General features: G+C 41.9%; 1 long non-coding RNA gene across 1 annotated transcript; it reads right to left on the reverse strand.

The window, feature by feature from the left end:
• Positions 1-808: 808 nt before the first annotated feature.
• On the reverse strand, positions 809-27,075 carry LOC141739126 (uncharacterized). Its single transcript, XR_012585588.1, has 3 exons — positions 26,896-27,075; positions 20,025-20,080; positions 809-10,592 (listed from the first exon to the last, which is right to left on the reverse strand). It is a non-coding gene; the product is annotated as an uncharacterized LOC141739126 (long non-coding RNA).
• Between the last annotated feature and the right edge of the window lie 690 nt (positions 27,076-27,765).

Consider the following 27,765-nt stretch of genomic DNA (forward strand, 5'->3'; position numbering starts at 1 on the left):
GACACTTCCTCTTGTATGGAGGTGGAGCTTCTTGTGAACACCACTTGCAGTTATGCGCATTTGGGGTATTTCTGGAAAACAAACAAACAGCTCTCCGATGATTTTTGCCTACGTTCAGGGAAGTAAATTTGCACACATGCTCTGTGAATAGAGCACATTGCCACGAAACTACCCCAAAAATACACTGCACCCCTATCACCAGTTTCTCATTCCTATGGAAATTACCTGCCAGCTTCTGAATTCTGACCATGCAACTTTGGCCTAAAAAGCAACAGAAGTGTATAACAAAAATATATGTGTTCCACCAAAAGAACAACTTTTACATACAAACCCATAACTTTTACCAATAATAACAGAATTCTATTTGAAAAAAACTTATCTTTTCACTTCGGGAAATAACCAAGAAACTGCTTTTGTGGGACTTCTATGTTCCACAGGGACATGTATTACTGAGTTTGCATTTATGACTATGCTCAGTTCTTTTCATTCAACCTAAGCAACGGTAACCACCAAAATAATTATATGAAAAAAAAAGTCACGTTATGGAATGATTTTTTCTTCAATAATGCATCCGTTCCTCATGAATTAACATCAGACGATGTCATTTTCTCCTAAAGTTTTTCAGATCTGCCTGTATGTCAAAGTATGCTGGCATAACGTCTTAAAATACAGTTAGTTTTCAGGAGAAATTGTATGCTCAGTGTTCTGATTGCTTATGACCACTTTTCAGCCTACGGTATAAAGTTTGGGGTACAAAAAATGTTTTGGTAATATGAAGCATTAAAATAAAGACCAGTGAATACATGCTGAGTTCCTATTGCATACATCATAAATGTATGCAGGAGCATTGAGCTGACTCATCAAGGGTGAAACGAACCCCATAAAACTATATTTATTAAAAAGATTTTTCTCCCTGAGAAAACTGTGCTTTTTGTTCTATTTTGTTCTCCTCCTGATGTGATTTTCAGTGTTGCAAGCAAATGATTGCGGCAAGTCTAGAGTTTTAACTGATTTTATTGGTCTCCATCATTATGCAGCGCTGGAGTACAGCCAAAACTTCACTGCCTTGCATTTCTTCTAACTTTCTGTGCAACAGAAATAACCAACTCCTCTAGAAATCTTCAACTACAGTACACTGCTGTTCCAATATCCTGGCCGCTTTCCAATTTTTTTGCATGCTCCAAACTCCTATTAAAGTCAACGCTAATATGAGGCAGCCAGGACTACCTAAGGCTATCGAGAAGCCAAGGTCGATGGGAGAGAGCTGGTTTAAATAAAGGGTATTACCTCCCCTTACAATCACCACCGAAATGAAAACAGCATCTGTTGGGCTGAGCAAAGAAGGCAACCAGCTGTTGGCAGCACTTGAAATTTTGGAGAATCCCTTTGGAGGGTTGTGCAAGCAGGCACTGTGCCCCGGTCAGCCCAGCTCTCCAACTGCTCCACCAGTGCCAAGCTTTCACTTGGTCCCATAGCTCTGATTTCACATGACCTACTGTTTGAAAACATACAACCAAGTTGATCTACACAGCACCAGTTCCCCGTCCTGCTGCCTTAGGAGCATATCATAATGGGAATACTTGGTTTGTGAAATTTGTCTGCATGGGCTCCTTGGCCTGCCACTCACTTGCTGCTTCTAAAAGAAATGAGATGGCTCTCATAAAACAAGAGAAAACATTTCGGAGGGCATCGCTTAATCTTCATGTCTTGTTCACCTAAACTCATATCAAATGTGAACTGACTCTACAAAATCTAGGCGCCAGAGGAGACTGTTTTTCACATTTGCAAGTATCTCTTCACAACTGCTAAAATGCAGGGAACGGCGAGTATAACGCCAAGAAATCAAAGTCCAGTGTGAAGACAAGTGTGCTACTCCCTGGCTGTTAACAGAGAACACTTGATGGAAACAAGATCAACTGGCTGTGACAGAGCAAACAGAGTACTGAAGCGCACTGGGGTTTCTGCTACTTTATAAAAGGATATATCCATAAAACTCATGAAGGGACATAATCTCACCAACCATTGGAAGGGGGGAGAAAAGGAAAAAAAAGAATGGAACTTGTGGTCTCATCTGTAAGCTGTGAACAACTGTAGGTTTGAGTTTCAAAGGAGTAATGGGAAGAGCCGCTGGAGATGACTTCGCTAGTAATTTCAATTCAGCTGAAATGGTGCGTATGTGTGCCTGCGCATACACACAGGCATTGCAGGTGAGAGCTAGAAAATATTGCCGCCATTAGAGGTCACAAACAGGAGATTTAAACTAAGATTCATCAGCCATTTGTTTCAACCACAACCAAACCAAGCATGCGGCACAACGCACCATCTCCTCCATTCCACATGTTTTCTGAATGATACAAATATAGCACAAAACCTACCACCAATGTCCACTGCTAACTGCCATTATTTCAAATGTCTCCAATCTTGAAATATCCAAAAAATGTTGACCTCAGAAAAGCCTACTTACTGTGTCCATGTATAACAAAGAAAAACATGGCAAACCCAGACACAACGGTGGTATACCTACCTCCAAAATGAATAACTTCAGTGAATATCGGTGTGAGTGCTGTTTATGCAACACTCAAGTAGCAAAAAAAAAGGAAAAGGAATCCACCATTAACTTCAATGATGATAACACTGTAAGCTGACAGAGAGCTAGAAAGCATTTCTTTTTAAAGATTGTTTTGTTCTGCCTCCCTCTACATTTCTATGAGCCCTAGCTTTGTAGGCCGAGACACAAGCCATCTCATTACCTGAGTTTCTGCGGCTTGTTAGAGGCCGGATTCTCCTTGGCATATTTGTTTTTTCACTTGTTGTTCCATTTCATCAAAACTAAAGACATTTTATGATGAAAGCAGAAGTATACAGAAAAACATAACTATGGAGACCAACCGCAACTCAACCTTATCTGCTTGGCAGTGAAGTGATATTTCCCCACATTTTCTCAGACTCAAGAGCAAATCTATAGTATATTGCTCATAAAAAAAAGTAAGCTTTCAAAGCATTTTCAGAGGAACGGGGGGGGAAGTAGAAATAGAAACACCACACTTTGGAGCAAGAGCACAAAAAAAGACATGTTCAGGGGAAAATACCAGAGATGAAAGCCTGGCTCCACTGAATTCCAGGATAAAACAGCCATTGGTTTGAACAGGGTCACGATCTCTGTCAAGATCTGAGTCTGGATTCACTTTTGAAGTAGGTGTGGCCTAAGAGCAGGAGGGAAGAATTAACTATAATATAAAATATATCTCTCCTTCTTAAACAGCCTATCATGCATTTCATTTTACATTGCTCTTGACTACAAAAAGGGCAGGAGTGGTTACGAAACCCATCTATCTAGGTACGCCCTACTTTTCACCACACTATCCTTTCTGTTACCTTTGTATTACAAAATACCACGATTTTTTGTTGTTGCTGGTGGTGAACAGGATGACAGCATTAACACAATGGTTATGCTACATGCCAGAACTGCATGAATTTTATGACAAGCCACTTTTCATCATACACAAACCAGCATCATACACCTAGAGGCACAGGTTTTGGTACTACCCCGAGACAACTGCGATTACATACTATATGCCTCAGTGTTGTATTGCTGTAAGTTACGCTTGTGTCTTGTACACACATTCACACACACTACGTGTATACAGCACTTCTGAGGGTTTCGGCACACACAACCATGGATGCAGGAAAAGCATGAACGTGGGAGCCACAATAACACCGCTCCTGGCTGATGGTAGCATGTTACGGAATTTGTTTCCACGTTAATGGATCACAGGAAAAATATCTTGCAAGGATTATTTTAATTTGTAAAACATTTCTATTCCCTACTGTATTGCAATAAAAGGAACGTGCCAACTGCCAGTCTTTTAAGAAATATAATACAATTCCTCATACTTTTGATTTGAAATCGGAACCGAAACACATTTGCTGCAGAAGAACCGATCTTTATGGCCCTGGCAGGAGGTGAAGGCTGGGAATCAACTCACTCCTGGCGGCTGTAATCCCTTCATGGGAATCAAGATGTGTTGCGCTATACCATTTTCAGAAAAACAGAAAGTTGCAGTGACATCACAAAATGTGCAACAAATCCATGACTGGCCAAGACCTGAATATCAGAAATACACCGAGCAGCCCAGCCATCTCTCAGCTGCAAATGGAGGCAGGATTCTGAGTCTTTTGCTGGGGAAAAAAAAAAAAATTATTGCCTGCATATGCTACCAGTAAATCAGCCCTCGCTTAGCCACCCTAGAGCATGAAACTCAGCATAACAGATCTTTCATGGCTCGCAGGAGAGGTCATGGTACAAGAATGTTGAACAATACAACACAATCTTTTGTAGGTAAGCAACTTCAAGGTAGGAGGTGTAAGTTGTTTCAACAATAGAAACCTCAGAGGAGATCATCAGAAAATGATTAACATGTTTTTCCAAAGGAATGTGCACAATTGACAATATTTTCAACACAGACATATATTTCAAACTCCTCTGGTGTCCTGTTTCTTATGCTTTATACACACACACAGAGCTCAGATTTTGGTTTTGTTTCATTAACTCCCTATTTCTGCTACTTATAATTACCCAAAGCATTATGATCGTATTATTCACACATTCATTTATTTGGAATAATTCCAATTAAAGAGACTTTCAGAAAAGTAACCTAATGTTGAATACAATTTCTGGTGCGCTGCATTTTTTATATTTAATATGTCACTTGATGGTTTGTTGAAACTGTCTGATTTGATGTTTGTTATAAATGTTCACCACACCGAAATCCCAAACAAACATCAAGCATATAACTCTTTTCCCCAGAGTGTATGCTTTATATTGTTTGCTGCTTTTCTTTGGGCTGCCTCGTTCTTAGCAGGAATACATCAAAATAAGACGACGCTCAAATATTTTTTCTCAAAAACAGATTTCTGCTGAAATTAATATAATATTGCACACTCAGTTTGATTTGCTGAAGTCCAAGTTAGCTAATAACCCAGGTGAATTTGATGAAACTACAACTGGCTACAACCAACGAGGGCGTAAACCTCAATAGACAATTGCACACAAAGGCTGGCTGTTGCCTAGCGTCTCGAAAGCAAAGGTGGCTTTTCCTCCCATAAGGAAGTGACTTCCATGGCAGTATTCCCCTTCTGTTAGCAAAGAGGCTGCCCACACGGGTACGAGCCACCGAGGAGACGCTGGGATGGGCTGAACTTTGGCCATGCTCCAGCCCTTTTCTCTGGTCACTTGAACTGGTTCATGATGGGGAAAGCAGCTGGGGAGAAGCTCAGCAGACAACACAACATAGAGATAAGTTTGGAAGACCCATGTGACCCAGATGGGAAGACCCACAGCCCAGGTGCAAAGCCACAGGCACTGAGAGCATCCCCCAGGAAAGCGGATCAAGAGATCAGGCTTTGACCTGATCTCACTTTCTGGAGTCACCTCTAGGGACAGCCAAGGAGAACACAATTACCAGGCATCAAGTAGTGCCTCTCTTCACTTTCACTTCTCTAAAAAACTGTCACTCCGTGGGACTGTCGGAAGGAGCAGAGAAGGAAGTGGTGTGAGTTTCAGTAATGAATCAAGGCCAGGAAGAGACATAGGAAATTCAGATCTGTAGGAACTTAATGCTTTGCCTCAGCCACAAGATGCATTCAAACGTGTGGCTCCATTTCCAGTTGCTTCCTCTCATACCTTCCCGAGAAACTCCAGGGGCCAAGGCAGAGGAGCTCTGCGTCCAGCGAGGCTGCTGGCCATCCACACAGACGTGCTGGCTGTTCACACCCCTCTAAAAGGTATCTTGTTCATCCAAGTATTTCAAATGAAACCGTTTCAGGCACAAATGAGCTCACTACTTTTCAGCACTGAGTCACCTTTTTTATTTTGTAATTCCAAAGACCTTTGGGTCTCTCTCCCCCATCCCCAACTGCCTCTTACTTTGAAAATTCCCAATTCTTCGAGTATGACATCATGATGCGTTGCCACAAAAAATTAATTTAAAATTATAAGCACTAAATTGTAACTTCTTTGCATGGTAAAGGATCACACAGAGGGGAACTGCGGTTTAAACAAAGATCTTCTATAATTAGTGATAATAACAAAGGAAATATTCATAATTACATCAAAGGATTCTTCACTGAGTATTGTTTTTATTTGCTTCCTGAGGGAGCACAGAGTTCTCTGAAAAGATAACACTATTTTAGGCAGAGGTAGATAAATAAAAAACGGCCATCTAGAGAATCCAACTTCAAACCAAAGCCTGAAAAATACTCCAAAATTGAGAAGAGGTTCTCTAATCGATCTGATCACAGGCCAAATCTCAGTTCCCTGCTAAGTATGCAGCGCTGATATGCCTGTAGCACGTAAACACCTTTTCCAATGAACATGACACACAGCACTGCAGCATACCCTGGGTGTCTGTCTGCATACAGGAGACACAGTCCGAGGATTAATTTCATCCACCAACATAAACACAGGACTAATTTTGTGAAGCACAGGCAGCTAAAAATAGCCAAGAGTAATGTTATGCAATAAAACCTGGTATATGTTTCCCCTTTCCAGACAACGGAATCTGACATAGCTTCAAATAGAAAGAGGCGGCGGTCTGACCAGAACACAAAATACATTCGTTTCATTCCCTTCCAAAGAGACAGCATTTGAATCTCCCGTACATTAAAGATGCATGCCCACTGTCATATCATTTCAAGGGCTTAAACAGTAAACGATGATCAAAAATTCACAACACTTCTGCCCTCCCCTGGAAAAAAAAAATAGGTCAAAAATAAATGGAAACAAACTGTCTTCTGCTCTTTTTTATGCATTTGAGAGAGAGAGAGAGGGAGAGAGAAACCGAGGGAGATAAATCTGCATAATACTGAACCGAATCTCTTTAATTCCAGTCAGCTTTTATCATTCAATCACCGAGCCCGCATGTGGAAAAATTCATGCTAATTCCCCCTAGCAACAGCCGCAGCCTATCAGGGGGGAGCCCTGCACCAGGCAGCTGCCAGCCTGCAAGAATAACTCTAAGTAGGTCAGGCCTGCATTTCTAAAAATGCCACGGTCTAGTAACCCCACTGTCCCGTCTGTCTGCCCTGCCCCATAATAACCTCGATTGCCGGGTGACACAATGACATACTACCCCTGTTAGAGCGCAATCAAATCACACCGCATTATTCTGCTGCGAGCATCGCTGCTGGATGAAGGACCCGTCGAGGGGCAGCATTAATCAGGCAGCCATTCATGTCCACTAGCACTTCACTCTGGAGATGGGGCCTGCATTAATGACCAGCTGTTTGAACTAACACAAACAAAATAATGTCTTCCACCCTGTTGGCTGCGCAGAATACACTATTCTCATCAGGCAGGTTATGCTCATTGACTAAACCTAAGATGTAAATTAAACAGCCCCAGACAATGCCAGCTTTTGTAACCTTCTATTAATTAAAGTAAGTATATTTAAATTATACTACACACAATTCAAAGAGCTATTGGTTTAATATACAGAGTCATCTCCTCCTACAAATTTGTGTTCACAGTCAAAAAAAAAAAAAAAAAAAAGGCAAACCAAAAAAAACCCACCCCACTGTTCGCGTAACGCAGTCTACCTATCCTGGTAAATTAAAGAGCGACATAAACAGAGCTGAACTGCAACCGACTTCTGCTGGGAGCAGGGAACCACGCCAGGCTTCCAGCAATGGGGCGGCCGGTGTGAACGCCGCCAGGCATGCACACGGAATATTGTGGCGGGGTATTGCTGAAAGCCCTGCAAACATCTCCCAGCCAGGACGCGGAGAAAGGCCGGTCGAAGCAGATTAAGCAAGTGTGTCCCCCCCACACCTCCCACCACCCCTGCAATCTCACTGCTGAAACACTGCCCAGTTGCCTGCGCCGACCTAAAAATGATCGGGGAGGTCAGGGAGCTCCTGGCGGGGCCTTTAAGAGCCCACAGCCCCGCACATCCCTCTTCCCTCTGCGGCCCTGGGGGCTGCTCTGTGGCTGCAAGATGCTGCACCGAGCCCCTTCCCTCCCCCTCTTGCTCTTAACCAGAGAAGCCTTAATATAAACCACACCAGACCCCAGCCACTCTGCTCTGGGGTGGTATTTCGGTATCCAATCTCTAATGCCGGAAAAGAATTTCGGCGTGCTTGCTTTGTGTTTAATTACACCCTTCCTTTTAAACACCTCCATGCGGCTTGCCAGTCTCTCCCTTTGGAGCATGCCTCCATGTCACACAGCCTGTACAGGACCAGGATGGAGCTGGGAAAGACATTTTCTAGGAAAGACTGTTCATCTGCATTTTTTTCTGAAGGATTCACGCTTTCACTCGGTGAACACGAGCCCTCTGACAAACTGATAATTCAGTCTTCACTGCTGCAGAATTCAACGAGCCTTGTACATGTAATCCATCCACGTCTGATTTAGGAACACAGCAGATTCATTAATCCATTTCGCTCTTTCTTGTTTGAACCAGGCTTGATAACCAAGTTATGACTGTCTTCCTTTGCTTTGTGGCACACATCACAGCTATTCTTGGAGAGATACAGCCACTGACGTAACCATGGACTCCTAATTACAAGCTGCTGACATTTTGCTCGTCTCTGCAGCTTTGAAGCTGTGAGTTGAGAGTCTTTCTTCCTCCTCCTTGCTTGCTTTAAACCACCCGAGTTCCAAGCGCACGACAGTTTCAGAAAGGTACGGGAGCGGCATAACTCCTTTGCAGAGCCTGCTGTATTGCCAAGGTTATTTTTCTTTAAGCAAACAGAAAACTACAGTTTTGGGAGTAATAGGACTCCTTTGCCCCCAGCACGAGAATGTTATCCAACAGCTGGCTAAATATAATCCAACACACAGGGCTGCCTTTGTAGGCTGGGTAACAAACAGTGGAAGGGCCAGACAGGCGTCTTGCAGGGTAGCTCACCATGACTATTGGGAAATCCCCTCGTACACATTTTAGGATGACATTATGGTCTACGGATTTGTATAAAAGGGAAAAAAAAAAAAAAAGGGGAGGAAAAAGACCCCTCTTTCTCAGTAGGCAGCTGCTAGAAGCCATGCCAAGCCCCACGAGCTGAGTGCAGCACTTGTTTCCCCTGTTTCTGCATTGTTCAGACATGGCCAAGCCGAGCTGCCTACCAAACTAAATACGCCTGTACTGTGACCGGTCTACCTGCTCTAAAAACACGGTCTCCCCCATGCACGTTCAGCAATACAAAAATTCACCCAGGTACATTGCAGAGAAAGCTACTGCCAAATGCGAGCATTGGCTTTTTTCAGTAGATGAAGAATCCTTTTTAATTAGAGGCTGATTTTGAAATTCTAAAAAAAAAATTAAGAAAATGTAACTATAATGCTGGATATAAATGCTCAGTCGAGCATTTAGCCATCTGATGACTGTGGTAGCCAGCTGGTCTAGAAGTCATCTGGGATGCATTTATTTTGATTAGATTGATCACATTTCTATTTACAGTATAGAATTTTTCACCATACTGAATACAGCTGTGTTTATAAAGATTTTAAGATGGAGAAAACGAAACCCCTACAGTTTCTCTCAGCACAGTGCAGAAGATTCAGTGCTTCAAGGTGTTAAGCGGAAAGGATCTGCTTTCACGTTTCTCAAAAGAATTCTGCCTACATCTGTTTTCACAAAGTGCCGCCTCAGTCAGGAAATGGGTGTAGAGCTATAGCTGAAAATACAAGCTGCAATCAAGTCTGACCCAGCAAAGTGACAAACTTCCTCCGTAAATTGGTCAGAAATGTCTTTCTTTCGTGTCTATACATGCTCACACACACACACGAGCACATAAGATACACATATACACACACACAGAGTGCGTGGCTGCTGTTTTCCCTGGGGGATATCGCTGCAGCCACCTAGCTCATCAGTTCCCTCCCTGACAGCATCAGGAGTGTTCGAGCTACAATTTACAGTCCCTCCGTCCATACATTGCTTTGTTAATCATGCCATCCTCTCTGCAATGAGAATGCACAGAATCAGACAAACGGCACGTAGCATTTCTTCTTCCTTTGCATTTGCATTCACTCGCTCTCTCCTTCTCCCATGGCTTTGCCTTAACAGGCAGACAAAACCGATACCTTATTTCTCCATCTCCAGCACAACGCTGAGGTGAAACCCGACTGCAGCACTGTGGCTTCCCCATGTTAATCCTCTGGAGCAGCAGAGGCTGGATTCTTGCTGCTGATGCCCTTGTCAAGCACTGGATTACTTCACATAATATTACTTTAAGCTTTCACCCACCCCATCCTAGATTCATACCCCTCCTTTCTCCTCCCTGCCCCCCCTCCTCCCCCCAAGAAAACCCCAAATTCATCACACATCGCAACCCTTTGCTTCCAGAACCAACAGAAAAAACGCGGCTCCATCGCTCTTCTTCCTTAGCAATGTGCAGACGAGTGAGTTTCGAGTCAGCCAAGCCGGGGTGAAGCGCAGGCAGCCAGACTGCAGCAGCCCCAGCAGCAGCAGAAACAGCAGCAGCAGCCGCCCAGGTAAATGGGGGGAAAAGCAGGCTGTGTCGAGAGCGGTGCAGCGTCGGAGCTGTAAGGAAAGACAATCTCGCTTCTTCCGAACAGTGCAGCTTTATGCCTGCAGGAACGGAGAAAAGGGAAGACCCAGAATTAAAAATAAAAGCCAAAACAGTTAAGAAGAAACAATAACTATAATAAATTATGGTAACTTTATTTTTCTGGGCTTTGGGGGTTTTCTGAGGGGGTGTCTCTTTTCCTCTCCCTTCCCAAAGTCTCCTGTGTTGCTGGATGCTACTGTCCAAGAGTGCGGAGTCACAAAGGCTCACTCTCCAAAGCGCAGCGAGACCAGCATCACATGAGAAACCACATGACGCACCCAAATCGGATGCTGATGTGGTCCACTGTTTCACTCAGGGGGGGAAAAATCTCGACCGAAACATGTCCCTCTCTAGCGGTTAGAAAGAATTTCCCTTTAAAAAAAAAAAAAATAGGCCAAAAAATAAATATCTCCCTATCTATCCGTCTTCAACACCAATTCTTCAGGAGGCAGAATGCTGTTCCACAGACACTAGCTGGATGGCAGCAATATTACTTCCAGGCTACGTTGTTCAAAGCTGATTCCACTTAAGTGAATTCCTGAAAAGCATACTCCATGTCTTCATAACATGAACAGGCTTAGAAAACCAACTCCATTATCGTTCCCTGCAATCTGTATCCAAACCTGTGTTCTGAATAATTTATTTGAGACTAATAAGCTTTTTGCCAAGACCACTCCTTTTCCCACTCAGCCCCACACTCGTGAGCGACTACAGCAAGAAACAGAGGGGCATTCACTGTTTTCATAACCGGTAATTTCAGTAAATGCACTGTCCCACAAAATAATCAGGAAAAAATAAGCAGAAGGGTTTTTTCCTCACGTATGGACACAACAGGATGCTCCCTGGTTTGCGGGCAGTAGCAATGTTTTCCTGACATTGCCGACTCCAAAGCTTTCAATCCAAGTCAAGAAGCAAACACTCTTGCCTGCCAATTCCTGCAGAGGTGTTGTGCCACGCTGTTCAACGCAGAAACATCTGGACACCTCTGGCAGTCCCCGAATAAGAGCGTGCAATGCTGTTCACTGTCAGGGCACCAAGCAGTTAACATCTTTGGCTGTTTTACCATCTTGCCTATAGGAGCATGGAACCGAGAGACTGGTTCGCTTGAGAAACAAAAGCAAAAAAGCCGACCTTGATGATCGATGGAATTGCTGCTGCGTAAAGTTATCATCCAACAAACAGTTAGCGGTTTGTAGCTTGTTTTACTCCTAACATTTGTTCAAGTGACAGAGCAGGTGGCACAGAGTCCTCCATCCCCTTTGTTTGCAAAAGCCGAGCACCACCTCACAACGCTGCGCTCCCTGGCTCCTTGCACTGAAACCGTACACGGTGTCGGGGAAATGTAAGAAGATAGCTGCCGTCAATCCGCACAGCTGTTTTGCACAGGATCCCGTTGCAAGCTCCGAAGTTATATGATGGAGATCGAGCACAGAATTCCCCAGAAGAGAGAGAGATGCCTAGCACTCACACGGGGAAGCGCAATCGGAGCAAAACCCGAGTGCTCTTTCATTCTGGTTTCAACCTTCCCAACTGTTCATGCAATAGCAGATTGCAAAAAATTTGCACAAGGCAGTTGTAGCTTGTTCTCATTGGCTCCTATCAGAAAGGGGTTTTGCAATGGGCTGCACCTAGGAGTTGCCTAAATTCCACGTAAAAGCCAGTTGTAGTATTCACCCTCAGTGTGCAGTTAGTGAGCAGAGCCGCAGGACTGCATGTACAGAAATCACAAGGTTACCACAGTCATTTGAGGGCATTTTCACCCATGGGGTTAATAATTTCAGCATTGACAAGTCTTTGCTAGAAAACGATGTTGGTACACCCAAACTCAGACTGTAGCTAATGGATGTAATACTGTTTTTTCAGATGCAGTGTTAGCTAATATGAAGAATAAAGGCTTCGGATGACTTTTTCTCAGTCCAAAAGATAAACATTACTGAGGCAGGGACTCAGTGCAGCAAAATAAGTATCTTCAGGGCTTTAGATTACAAGATAAGAGGGGCTGTCCTGGTGACCACTCTCATTGCTCTTAACCTATAACAATTACAGCAGCATGTCTCAGGATGGCTTCTCATCCATTCTCATTACTTTTTAAGAGAGAGCTGCAGGAGTTCTTGACTCTGTGAGCTGATGATCTTTCCCACTTGGTACCAGTAACTCATTTATCTGTTCTGACTTAGAATCACAGATACATTGGTTGGAAGGGTCCTCTGGAGGTCACCTAGTGAACCCTTCGGCTATCATCAACATTATATCAGGTCAGCTGTGACTTTGTCCTGAAAACCCTGAGAGATGGAGCTTCCATAACCTCTCTGGGTAACCTCTTCCAGTGCTGCACCTCCCTCCCTGGGGAAATAAATGTGCAGGAAATAAATGTTCTTTCTCTATTTCTTACATACAGAGCCTTCACTGCACTGCTAGTGGGAAATACTGAATTGCATACATTTTCCTAGATCTTACACTAAAACCGAAGAGAAGTGAAGGAGTCAAGGAATGAAGAGACTTTTCCTTTCATACTCATTTAACCAAGTTCAACTCAAACCAGTAGCAGCTCCAAATTGCCACCATCTGATTATCATTTTGATATCTAGGATGCTTCCAGTTCAACTATTAACCAAACCACTAAAACCCCAGTGAACAACCTGATTCCAGTGTTCTGTCATGTGTTACCCATGAGAAACAGGAGAAAAAACAAAGACCAGATGCGTGTGAAACCTGAACTACTCTCAGAATTTAGAATTCGAGCTGAACCAACACGGTACCTGGAGGATGCTAGTTTATTCAGCATACACAATACAGGACATCTTTTTCAAACAGACCTGAAAAGGGGGCCCTACAGTATTTATAAATATATCCACAAGCTTGTGAAAAACCTCCTATGTGGGTATACGATGTATGAACATTTGTTCATACGTGTACACATACATGTACACATACGATGTATGACCCAGAGATACACAGTCACATTAGATGCAAACGAAGAGGGAGGGAGGGGAAGAGACGAGAACTACAAAGAGAAAGACCAGTCATCATTTCTTCAGAAATGTAGAAGACACAGATGCAGAAAAGCTTCTTGTGAGAGGCAGTCCTATGCACTTAGTGCTTAAAAATCTAATTCTTACACTGAGAACCCTTCAGATAACCTCCCCACCAAATTCTTTGATAACAGCATGGGTAACTAGCTCTTTATTCCCTCTCCAAATCCCTAACATAGATACTTTGTTAGATACTGTTAACTCTCAAAGTAATTAATTGGCAGATTGTAAAAATTACCTGTCTAAAATGACCTTCCCAGTTGAACTCCACAGCATATTTTCTCCCCATCATACAGTGAATGGAGAAGTAGGAAGTTGTCCACACAGAACCGCTGAGGATACTGGTAGGAATTTCTGGTTGACACCATTACTGCCTGAGTTCACTGAAAGCTTTTAGATTGGAAGATATGGAAAGAACTGGGCTTATCTTGGATGCTGCCTTCACAGGTCATCAAGAGATATTTTCCCAACGCCTATTTGGTGCCAGCATTTGAAGATCTGTTCTCAATCATTTGATCATAAATCCTGCTCCCGTATTACTGGAGCTTTGTGCTACCTTAAGGATACAAAAGGTACCTTGGAGTTGATGTAACTGTCCACAGGGGACAGGCTTTGGAGCAAAAGATTCAGCAGCAGAGTAGACTCTGGGTCAACATGAAGAATTACAGCAATATAGAGAGAGCCCAAAATACGCATAATTCGTGACTGCTTACAGTCTACTGAATTTTGTGGAGTGATTTTGAGGTGCTTTTCAACCAGATTGAGTATACTTCTTTGTATGGCTAATTATCTTTTTGGTACAGTACTCCACTCTGACATGGATCCCTGTGAGTCTAAAATTTATTGAATGTCACTGAAAATTAAACTTTGGATTCCAGCTCCAGGAGAGTTCCACAGTTATGGAAAACAAGACCTAAATTCCTTTAAACACCAGTGTTTGTGTTATGACTCAAGAGGAAAGCTACCCAACTGCCTTCAGGGCAACAGGAAAAATCCCTTTGGGGACTTAACTTTCTGAAGTTGAAAGGAAGGAGAACTTCATGATGGTTAAGCATAGCATGGGCGCTGCAGAGACTGGGCAGAATAACAGGGCTTAAAACAACAAGTATCTGGCCAATGGCCTAACATAAATTTAACTTTTTGCTTATTTCAGGCAAAACCTGCCACCCCTGCATAGTGCTAAACAGTGCCACCCAGGAAGTAGGAACTGAAAAAGAGCAGAAACTTGGAGAAATGCTATAGCTTTAATGGAAGCAGAATGCCGCTTACATACTTGTTCGTATCAGTAAAATGTGGAGTTGCTAATTTTGACAGAAACGTACACTTGCTAAATTCTGCGTGGAATGGTCCATTTGAATGCTTGGTGATTGTCAGCAAGTATAAGGCTTTGGGGTTTGTTTTTGACTGACCTTTCCCTTCATAATCTGCAGATAGAGAAATCATCATCATTACGCTTGAGGTTTCAACCCAAAAGCCAGGCAAAACGTGATGTTTCACTGAACTTGAAACCTCAAAGTGAACCTCAAGCGTGCAAACCTTATGGACTCAAACCAAAACAAACATATGTCAGTGAACAAAAACCGCAGAGCTGCACAGTGGTCTAAGTACTGAGCCATGCTGGCTACCGGCCAAGGCATGAAGTGCCCTACGCTTCGCACAAAATACCAGTAGATGTTTAGTGACCACAGGGTATGTCTAGACACACAGTGCCATAGTTTAGAGACACTCAGGTCAACTTTATCATAGAGTTCAAGTCCCAGAAGTAGTTTCTCTACAGTGTACAGAGCTCTTCAGTAGGGGAAAATACCCCTTGAGGAGTTTGGTGTGACCACAGCTGAACTCCTTTGGTACTTGATGGGCTTCTTCAAAGCTGCCTCCTGATATTGCTACGCTGTATGAAGATCTAACTACTGTCTCATACAAAAGATATGCTTTGTTTGTCCATCCAGCTAAAAAAAATAGCCACGATTCCACCTTTTGGTAGTCTCCACTAGAATAAGCCAGAATCTTTCTAGACCGTCTTAGTGAGTGCATGTAAAAAAAATAAGGAAATGCTGCTTCTGCATTTGTAGCAGAGACCTTCATCACACAAAACTGGCAAAGCACGGTTCTGCGCTTTTCTCTTGCAGTTATCTGGAACCAGATCAATTTATTTGAATTCCCTGATTATTCAATACTACTCTTTGAAAATTTTCCCACATTAATTCTAGGTTCTACGGATGCGTGATGGACAGTTTATCACAATTAGCCTCCCAAAGTTTCAGCTATTCCATATGATAGCATTGACCACGTACGTTTGCATTTGCCAGCTCTTTAATCATAATATTTGAGATTCTATTTCCAGTGTGACTACAAATGCTATGTTTAATATTTGAGTGATGTTTTCTCAATATTCACCCGTGTTTGATCGTTGTGTGCTAGAAAATGCTTATGCACTTTAAAGGACTACATATCTTAAGTCCTGTGCTAGTGGCTCCCTGCAAAATGTTTGTGTGAGAAAGACGACTTCAGCAGCAGTCCTGGAGGGGAGAAGAAATGCGGAAATTCAACAAGGCAGAATGCGATACATTGATGTAAATGCAATCAAATGATAATCAACACTGAAAAAATATATAATTGTCTCTGCATTCCTAGCAGCTTCCTAAGGTTAATATTCCCATTATTATTCTGACTTACTAAGAACTGTTTCCTCCAGTTAAGTTAGCCTTGGGGCCAAACTCCTCTCACGGTTCAAAAGCAACTGACACAATGTAGAAGCCAGTGTAAAAGGGGTCAGGCCATAAGTTAGTGTAGAGTACAGTAATTATTGTAATGATGTAAAAAGTAAATAAAATTTGTACAGAGGATTTGGAAGCGTGCATTAAAACACATTGAACACACAACTTGCAGGAAAATAAGAATGCTTCATTAGCTCGCTCTTCATTTAACTTCCACTCTTCTTCTCATTCCCTTTTAATTTCCTAAAAGTGTAAAATAACACTCTTTGGACATAACTATGGAATATTTAATTGCTACGAAACACATCACTTAACTTAATCACCAAAAACGTGACCATTGAACTGGGTCACAAATCTTCCATTAGATTTGCATTCATTTTGCATCATGACTTTGATTTTGACTCCAAAACTCAAATGTTGCTTTGTTTAGTAACCCTGCCCTTCAAGGAGAGAATCTAATCTGAACACACATATGCCTTATGTAAATATCCTAATTTCCTTAAAAAGTCTTCCAGCCATTAGTATTGTGTTGATGAACACAGAACACTAGGAAAGGTGATGCAAATGCCAGAAAACAATGAAGTTGTGTGATCTATTGGTTCTTCGTACAAACCAATCTACAAATCCTGATGTGTTTTACCAGCCTGTGAGAAAGCTGTGTGATTAAGAGGTTACGTGGACAATAGCTAGAATTCCATTAAGGGTCCTGAACTGCTTAGTCAATTAATATCATACCTATATAAAAATTAAATTACCAATGGGGTGGGTTTTTTAAGACTACCGTTTATATGCTACGCAGGGAAAAAGATACAGAAATGCATTACAACCAACTCCTTAGTGAAACTGCTGACAAAGGAGTTAATATTTGGTCTTGGGCAAAGGACTGGTTTCCTTATGTTGGCTGCCCAGTTTTAGATGGGTATTTTACATGAAACACATTACAAGTTCAAAGTGGAAGAACTATGTTTTTTCACCTGTGAGTGGTTTCAAGTTAGACTTCAGCATTACTGTCAGGAAGTCAGTTTTTCCATGCTTGTTACTGTAAACAAAGATTGTATGGCACGTCTCCAAAAGTGATAGAAGGTCAAGGACCAAACTGCAAGAGCGACAGCCTGCTTCCAGAAACCAAAGGCACAACACTGAAGTGAGAATAACCACACATTTAAACCCTGTTTGGTGTTCTCATCACTCAGTTGTTTGGGCAGCACAATGAAGGCATGCAAATACAGCCCCGCATGCTTTTTTAAAAATATATATATCTCTATAAATATATGTACTTATATATACTCATACATACTTTTTAATATATGTATATATGAAGTGCACATATATTGCTGAAATGGTGAGTGAACAGGTATGGAGAAGAACCAGTAGCATCCCTTATTATTAACATTGCCTCCCACTCACTTTTTAACAGTTGCTTTTATCTCTGTAAAAATGTCAATCTCACCTCTGCTTGGTTTTATTTTACCTCACTTTGTAAATTTACAGTAAAAAAACATTAGACATTTCTAAGAAGAGTCCTTCTCCCTAAACAATAACATTTCTATTGATATTTTGTATGTAAAGCATTAGGGCTTCCAAGAGCTGAAGACAGAATTTATAATTTTATAAGCATATATCTTGTTCATCATGGTTACTTTTTGCTGCTCCTCAGATACAACCCCAAATTTGCCAATGTTGTAATTCCTTTTTTTAATTTTTTTTTTTTTTACATCTAAACCTGTTCTGGAAAGCTGAATATTATTTTAGTGAACAGAATTCACCCCCTTCTGCCCTTGCGTGAGGCTTGCAATGTCACCTAACTATATGCAAGTTCTATATGTACATTTTTCTCTCCAGGCCCCCAAGCTGAGATTCTGCAGTTGAGTATTTACAACCACAACTGAAGTCAGTAGAAGCTGTGTCCTGGTAGTACCACATAGCGCATTCCAAACTGAATACCCTAAACTGGTGAAGACTCTACACTACCTCATCTACACTTCAGATTGGTGTCCGTAAAACAGGGATATTAGGCCTTCATCGCATGGGGATGTGACAAAGACTAATCAGATTGTGGATCAGTAAGATAATGCACACATTAGCTAATGACAAAACACATCTCTTTGGAGCAGAACTCTCAAAGCACAGTAAACAGAAAGACAAAAAACCAAAGGGATGGGTGCAGATCAATTTTCTATATCCATCCTGCTCAAGGAAAGAAATGGGAATTTCTGGGAAACGAAAGCATATACGATCAGGCATAAAGCGAGCAAATGGTAATGTACAAACATAGACATTACTGAGGGAAAATTTAATGCTGGTGTTTCTTCATGTTTAAGTATTTGTGCCTGAAACCTTATAAAAATTCTTCTACCTTACCTGTGTGTGTATATAAATGGTGTACTTTAGGTCACTATCCATGCCACGGGAAGTAACAGGGTGCATATTTCTGCTGAACTATAAACCTTGATCTTTCAATTACTTTAACAAATGCTTCCTAATGGCAATCCACCTGATCTGCTACTGTACTAACCAAGCAGTATTCATCACAAAACTACAGCCTCTGGGGGGAAAAAGAAAGAAAGAAAAAAAAAAAAAAAAGATTAAAAGCGAAATTGCAGCAGAACTTAGGAAGGAAGAAGACTGAGTGTTATCAGGAATGAAAACAAAGTCAGAAGAACGAACTGAAGAAGAAAAACAACATCTCAAATTTATTCAAAAGCCCTAAAATTAGATCTATTTAGGCTCATCTATTAAGCACTTGCTTACATTCTACTGTCTTCAGTATGAAAGAAGCACATGGTTTGTAGCGATAGGACGAGGGGCAATGGTTTTATACTAGAGCAGGGTAGGTTTAGATTAGACATTAGGAAGAAGTTCTTTACAATGAGGGTGGTGAGACACTGGCACAGGTTGCCCAGAGAAGTGGTGGAGGCCCCATCCCTGGAGACATTCAAGGCCGGGCTTGATGAGGCTCTGAGCAACCTCATCTAGTTAAAGATGTCCCTGCTTACTGAAGGGGGGTTGGACTAGAAGGACCTTTAAAGATCCCTTCCAACCCAACACATTCTATGATTCTATGATTAACTGGTCTTCGCTGGTAAAGACTGTTTTCTGAATCAGGACTACAGCCTCCAGAGTACAGATGTTATACTGGCTGAGCAACATAAAAGCCTCAGATGCATGTTATTAATTTGTGAACTGCAGATATGTTTAATTGTAAACAAACTGTGAGAAACTTTGAGGAGCATTGAAAATAATTATGGCCAACAGGATGAATGTTTCCTGGCCTTACATCCAATATCAAGAAGTCATTTGAAAATGCCTTCTGCACTCAATTGCCATTTAAAAGTTGATTCAGTTCCTCTGACATCCATAACTAGATTTAGCTTTGGAATATTTGTTTCCGCTCATCATTAGCATCCCGTCTTGTGTTTTTAAGTATTTTAAAACATCTCAACCCAAAACCTTCCCAATTACTACAGTGAAATATGATACATGAAAACATAATCCACCGCTCTGTAAACCAAACTAGAAAAACTTGCTATTCATCAGATTTGGACCCAACAAACAGGCTGTGCTCCACTGATATTGTTAAGTACTTACCATGCTAAATATTATAAGACATTGTTAAAAGACATTTTGACCAAGCTAACCTTTACTGTAAGTTTAATTAACAACAAATGAAGCTGACACCCACCCATGCTATCGGTCCACATACCTTTTTTTATTGCTAATGAAGGCCGACCATCCAGATTTAGCACAGAGGAATTCCTTCTGTAAACACAGAAAAAATCTCTTTACCTCTGTGTATGACAAAATAACCTTTACCTGTAAACTTACAGTCACAATAACGAGGCCTGTGACCACTACTAATGAGCTTTCTCTTGGCAGGCCTTCTACAAAGCCTTCTAGAATGTAGTATCTGTATAAACAATGGTGCAGGTGAGAAAGCTTTCAACAGCCACAGGCTCCTTGTGACAGCCTGGTCACACCGAGCAGTGGTGGCTTCTGTTCTGCAGCGGTCACCCCAACAACATACACCCCCAAACCTAATCCTACTCATAACTTTGATTGAAAGCAAACATGGAAAGTAAATTCTTGTAAGAATGAAATGAGAACAATATAAAGCACCTGTATTGTGTCCTTTGTTATATACATTACTAGTGTCAATAATTATCTAATTGCCACAAGTCCTAAATTACATATTTCTACCGCCAAACTATAGAGGATGATCTCCATGAAAGCAGGATTGGGTTTTTTTCCTAAATTATGCCTTCTTAATCCAACTATCTTCACCATATTACCTAAATAAAAAAGGCACTTTATTTATGGATGTACTTTTCCAACGAAGCGTACTCAAGCAAAGGTTATCTTCCTAAAATGAGTAGCAATACCACATACCCACTTCTCCAGCACAAGCTGGAGCTTTCCCAGCTGATAGAAAGGAGTGACTTGTGTCCACAGAAACATTTGCTATTGCTGTCTTGATATCACATGCCAATCATCAAATTAACTGCAAAAACATGATGACCAGTCTTTTCATGCAGTATTCCTTCAAACCTAACAAGATTAAATAGCAATTTTTATTCCCCTAGATTACAGTCACATATTGAAAGGAAAACCTGCCCCAAAACAGAGGACTGCCACCTGCATCATCCTTACTGAAATGCGGTACGGCAGTACTATACCTCAAGGGCGGCGGGGCTGGTAAATACAGCCCAGATAATAAAAAACCATAGATAACAGGGGCTCTGGGAAGCAGAGCACTCTGACTTGGATAAACACAGCTAGATTAATGTTTCCTACTGGCCCACATACTGAATGTTTTAGCAAAGAGTTAATGAGACACTGCTCTTCTAAGATGGACAGCCTTGTGCAAAAATACTAGAGGCAGAAGTTAGAGGGTTTCATTTCCAACCTTGCGGAAGACTGTATCATTCTCACTGAAACATTTCAAGAGAAATCAAGTTACAAATCCTAATGAAAATTTTCTTTTATAAAAGATATCTAAAATAGAAAACTAAACCGTCTTAACATCTCTTTGAAAAAAATAATCTAATGCATTTTTATAAATCATTTTCTTCTGATCTGTACTTACAGACAGTTTGATTCACTGATCACTGAGTTGTTACATGGGAGAAAGAAAGTTGGTGGCATGCCTTAAATGTGCATTCACCCACATTTCACACGTTTTGTTTTCTTTAGATAAAGCTTTTCTTCTGAATTTGCTGAGTTTCTAATCACACTTGAGGAATAGTCATTGTTTTAATGTTTCAGCTTTCAAATTATTAAGCCCACACATACTCTCAAGATTAACTGTAGTTTAACACTGTCCACTTTTAAGAATGTAGGAAAGGGCATCTGTGAAACGTGAGTAGAACTCCAGGAATATGATTTTGCACAGCTCCAAAAGAAAGAGGGAGTAAGATAACAGAAGTGATTATGTTAAAGATGACTGTTCCAGGAAAACCTAAAGGACAAGCATTCTCTGCTTGGAAAACAGAGCCAGAAGGACACCGCACAGAGATAAAAATACCACATTGTATGCAAGAGACTGCGAAACCCTTCTACAACAGCAGACTTTTACAGTTTGCATGTCTATGGCACACATTATTTCTCAGAAATGTGTTATCTTAGTGAATAAACAAACAAACATGAAAGTAGATGAGTATAGTTCTATCCATGATTCTTTTTTTTTTTCTATTTTGAGGCCAAAGTTCAAAGATACAGAAACATCCCCGGCTGTTTGGTGCACAGGGGGCCTGGTGGGAGTAGAGCCCACCCTCCTGCCCTCTCTGCGCTTACCTAAACAGGGGCTGAATTTGATTCACTGCCTACAGTATCTGCAGAAAATACATACATCTACAAGGTACGTAGATCCTAAATTGGCATCTGACGTCAACTCATACCCATAAATGTGAAATTTATATTATTTGGTAAGTATACCAAATAATTCTCTATATTCACTTCTGGTTTTAGAGTACACCCATTTAAAGGGCTTTTTTTCAAGATCAAAGATCAATTGAAACTGTACATGGAAAAGGAGAGGAAAAAAAAAAAAAAGCTTGAATTAATCCTACCAAAGAAAAGATTTTAGAAAGGGATACATGGATTCCTGCTGAATGAGTGGCAGTACAACATTTGGCTGTAATTTGAATCTGTATTATATTTAATAAAACCACAGTGTGTTCTCTTGTCCTATTAAAACTGCATTCTACCTTACCAGGTCTGAATAATTTCTATAAAATTGATTACAACAGTTCTTAGTAAGAGCTCTAATTGCATTCCTGGTATAACTTAAAATGATAACCTTATCTTAATTAGTAGCATGCTACAGAAATGCTTCTGAAAGCCGCGGAGGATTAACCTGCATTTTTAGACAGAAGCCTTGGGGCTGGGTTGTGGGTTTTTTTTCATTTTCACTTCATCTCCAACACATGAGCTAGCGCTAGTTTATCATAAACAAAAAGGAAATAATCAAATTGAGAGAGAATAAACAACCCCGCTGCCACCTTCTCTGGTCAGCGTGAGTTTCCGTGCGTAGGCTGATCTCCTCACTGCTACTTGAGGGGCTCCTGTGCTTGGAGAGCAAAGGACATGCTCATAAGAAGCGTGTCTTTGATAACACACCCGGAACACGCCACATTTGTCTCGACCCTGAGTCGCCAGTGCTGCGGATGAGCTGGGTGCGGGACAGGAGCGGGATGAAGAGGCAGGGGCTGGGACAAAGGGAACTCTTCCCTTCGAGGGCCTGGCGGAAAGCTTCACACGTGGCAGAAGAAAAAATTCTGATCAACTAAACATTAAATTAAAATAATAATAAAAAAAAGAAACAAAACCAAATTGGAACATGACACCATCCCAAAACGAAACCAGCCCGAAACAGTCACCCGGGCAACGTGCTCCAGACGCCCCATCAACAGGGTCTCCGATGACAGAACCAGAAGGAACTCCAAATCTGGGAGTACAGCTGCCCGCCGAGCTCATCAGCCGGCCAGATGCTGTCCAGCTGATGTGACTTCTGGAAGCATACACTTCACAACACAGCAAAGGAATACCGCTGCTTCGCTGGAGTCAGAAAAATTAATACTAGTAAAAATTGGTAGCAAGTAACTAAAAGTCCTTTATGCAAATCCTGCTCTGCCTTGGGTGAATATTTTTTTTTCATTTGTTGGCTTTCTTGCTACGTTTAAGCGTATCCATATTGCCATTCTTTGAAAAAGTGACAGAGCTTTCTAGCTTAATAAACAAACACTAATTTGGTTTATTTAGAAAGTAACTGATCTAGCAGTAGCTGTGTGAGATGTCTACTCAGAAAGCAGCACTGGAACTGGCAGTCTGCAATGGGATCTAAAGGCTTCGAACTTTTGTGATATATTTACCATTGTTTGTGCTACAGTTCTGCTCAGAATTAATTTTATGAGTCCCGTATTACTCCATCAAAAACAATAAAAAAAACCCAAACAAAACAACCCCCATAAAACAATCCCCCCCAGTAATTTCCTTGGATTTTGCTGTCAGTCACACACCACAGTGCAACTATAGTGAGATACCAAGTAGTAAACGCCAGGACTGGGGTGCCAAGAAATTACTTTTTGTAACTGTATCTTTTCCAAATTAACTTGTATTCCTAACTTTTTAGCGCTAAAGGAAACACCCTGCTTTTTAGCTGGGTTCACTAGTTATATTCCAGGCCCGGCAGGGCACAGGCGGCTCTGAAAGCCTCTGCCTACATGTGCCTGTATGCACCCAGAATTGTGGGATACTCCATGCTGTGCTGGAGCTCCATGGTGCCAGTTGTGAATACAGAAGCAATAAGGTGGCGTTCTAGAATCGCCCTAGCTATCCTGCTTAAAAATGGACATATCTAACTTGATAGACATCCATATGTATGCGGGCATCCCTGCGGGCATCCCTGCGTGGTCCCCTGAAATTTCGCTTTCACATACGCATGAAATGATTAAACTCCCCCAGCAATGGTGAGACCTCTCTCAAGGCTGTAGCATTTTCCTCATGGTAGCAGTGCACTTCCGTAAGGTGAACACGCATTCATTGACCATTCGTCACACGCTTTAAAGAGAACGCGCACAAAGCAAGAGTCGGCACTGCTTTTTGTTCAGTAGCGCTGACAGAAGCCTACAGAAGATTTTTTGCATCTTGCTAAACAGTTAGCCTTTTGATAGGAGACTTTGATTCGCACCTTGGCGTTTTCTTTAACTTTTACTAGTGGTATGGAGTGGAAAGAGAGAGACTGAATGAAAATCATCAGTTATCCAAGACTGCCTGCCTAATGTTTCTGCTTATGGCAATGCACAAGCAGAACAATCAGCCTTGCCTCTGGTTGTGATCCCAGCCAGTCTGTTAGCTAGTCCTTATAAATCCATCCATCACCTCTATGAAAGTCACTGCCTTCCTTTTACCAAAGATAATGTATGTTATTGGGATTATACCACTGCATGCGGAGTCATTAAAGAAAGATAGACCACAATTTATGACCGAGTCTGTGGACAGCAGGGCATTATTTTAACCATAAAATCACAATCTGCAAGGAGAGTGGCCAAACCAGAGGAGCCATTAAAGACTTATAATTAGCATCAATCAATGTGACACTACTGTTGACATCTTTATTACTTTAAATACACTAATCAAATACTTCTGCATTCAGATAGAAAGATTGATAGGCAGACAGACACAGAGAACATCCCTACAGAGAGCAATTTTAAATTAGCTATTCAAAAGGTAACAAAAAAATAGGCACACCAGCATAATCACAGGGAAATGCAGTGCACTGACTGAAACTGTTTTCAGCCAGGATACTGCACTTGGGATGGTCAAGCTTGCATATGATACACACCGCGTCTGCCCTGAGAAAATACGTACCTGCCTGCCTCAGCCACGCAGCCGACTACTGAGTCTCCTAAACTGAGAGAAACAAACATCCTAGTAACAAACCTCGCTTTAGGGTATTTTGCATTAGAAAAATAAATGGCTCACAGCACCGCTCCGTTTGCCACGTCCGCTTTTCCTTACACAGGAAGTTAGATGGAAGAATACTGTGGTATTATTTGCATGTTGACCATTGCAACTGTCAATATTATCTAATTGCATCCACACGCAATTTCATACCGCACAGACACTAAAATATGCCGTTACTATTTTGACTCATATAAACGTTTCAGTACTAATGAACAAGAAGCTGTTTCACTTCTCTACAGCACCTTTCAGGCCACATGCTCTTGTGCCTCACTGAAAACATTTTTGAGGAGCAGCTCCTTTCTCCATAGGACATCCGCTTTGACGTTCATGAAAGAGGAATTCTTGAATGAGCACCAGGAATCAAATAAATGCACACCAGTTCTTTTCAGAAAACATGTTTGGGAAGGAATCAAATGATGGTCCTCCCAACATGAGATAAGGTTTTAAGAATCTCTGCTTATTTTCCTTTGCTATTGGGGATAACAATACTTAAAAAAACAAAACAAAACAAAAAACCTGCATATTTATTTAGGTGCTATTTAGTTGTAATTAATAGCTTATTGGAATACAGAAGCTGACTTTGAAAGGACATGCCCTGTTTCCTCACCATCTTAACTGGAAATAAGTATTTCTTTTGCTTATTAAAAAAAAAAAAGAATAAAAAGACCGCCCAATATGTAACATGAGAGGCTGTGCTTATCCTGGCGAGTGCCTCCTTTCGGAGAGGTCAGTGGCTGCCTGCTGATCATTTACCCCTGCAGCGAGCAGGAGGATTAGCAAACCTGTGCAAGGGCACTGGAAAATGGCAACACCAATTCCCAGCAGTGAGCCCAGCAGCCCGGGGGGCTGAGCTGCCCAGCCCCCCCAAGCCACCCAGCCTCCCCGAGCCAGAGGCCTCCCAGCCTCCACAGCAGCCAAAGACCCAGGAAGCATCTTCAGCTCGTGGATTTCACCCCGCCTTCTCAGGTCCATAGCAGGGAACTGTACCCTGCCATGCAACGTGAAAGCCTTACAGTGGAGCAGTAAGTAATGAGAAAAATGCAGTAATTTGTCTATTGAAAATCCAATTAGTTTAAGCCAATATTTATCAGATCACTCTCCTTAAAACATTTTGCTTCAATTTTAAGTGAGTTACACTAATTTGGATTGGACTGTCCTCCTCTAATGAAACCGCCAAGCCTTTTAGATGCTTTAATTCATTTCCAAACACAGCGGAGCCCCATAAAACAAGCAGAAAGAGACTGCTAAATGTACGTGGGGTTCCAGTGCATTAAAACAAACTAATGTATCAAGTGACAAAACGTAATGAAAGCTTTTACGGGGGGGAGGAATTCAGACGGAGGCCTGAGAGGACACATTTGCAAACTGGGCAGCCAGCCATCTGTCTACCAGGATTCTCCTCCCCATCCTGCTGGAAAAGCAGCTTCTGCATCAGAGGTCTGCCCAGCTCCCCGCCGTCCACTCGAGACGTTCCCGGCCGTCATCATTTACTGACTCAGTGGGAACACACGTACCCTAATCCGAGCAGAGGATTGTGAAAGATCCTACGGTTATTTTTTTAATTATTATTATTACTACTACTACTACTATTTTCCCCCCCCTCCAAGGCTGACCTTATCGCTTGTGAAGAACAGCACAAACAAGCAGATAGCCACAGAAAGTTTACTCGCTCTGAGTCAGCGTCGGGCCCGCGGCTATCAAAGCCCAGGCGATGTGTCTGTACGAAAGCAGCTGGCAGTAAACAGGAGTCGCGCGCAGGGGAAATGACAGCCGTCAGGGCGCAGCCGCTTCCTGCTCCCAGCTCCCGGCCGCTGCCAAAACAAAAACAATACTTAAATCTGAGCAAACATCCTCAGTGACAAAAGGGGAAGGGTACGACTCATAACGGTATTGTTCACAAATAGCCAGCTCGCTCAGCATCCCAGTCCGAAAGAGGCTGAAGTTTTATTTTTCACAGACAAATTTACATAATAAATAATACAAGCACCAGGTATTGCACACTCACCAGTACACACCACACTGCACACCAGTGTGTATACAGGCTCTCCAAACTAACTTTTGTGTGCGTTACACTTGTTTTGGACAATCATCCATGCGCTAAAACTTTGCAAATCCTTTTGCCTACATTTTGAGAGAGGGGCCCCAATAGCCAGGCGAGAGGCACTAGGACTGAGAGAAGAGGGAACTTGGGAAGGGATGGGTGGGTGGGATGGTGGAACAGAAAATACCAAAAGGAAAGGTGAACACGCAGAGAGCAGGTGAAGATGGGAGAAAGAAGAGATAGCCAGAGCAATCCTAGAAAACAGAATGAGGAATGTCAGGGATGCCATAATACCTTCATGAATTTCTCATTTATTTTCTACTCATGATTACATCTATCTGCCTTAAGCATACATCAGCAGTTTTGTGGATTTAACTTTGCCTTTGCCGCAAAGCATAGCTGCAGCCTTCCCTCTAAGCTTTTGTGTGACCCTATACGGTCA

The sequence above is a fragment of the Larus michahellis genome, chromosome 2 (assembly GCF_964199755.1).
Source record: "Larus michahellis chromosome 2, bLarMic1.1, whole genome shotgun sequence".
Classification (NCBI taxonomy): domain Eukaryota; kingdom Metazoa; phylum Chordata; class Aves; order Charadriiformes; family Laridae; genus Larus; species Larus michahellis.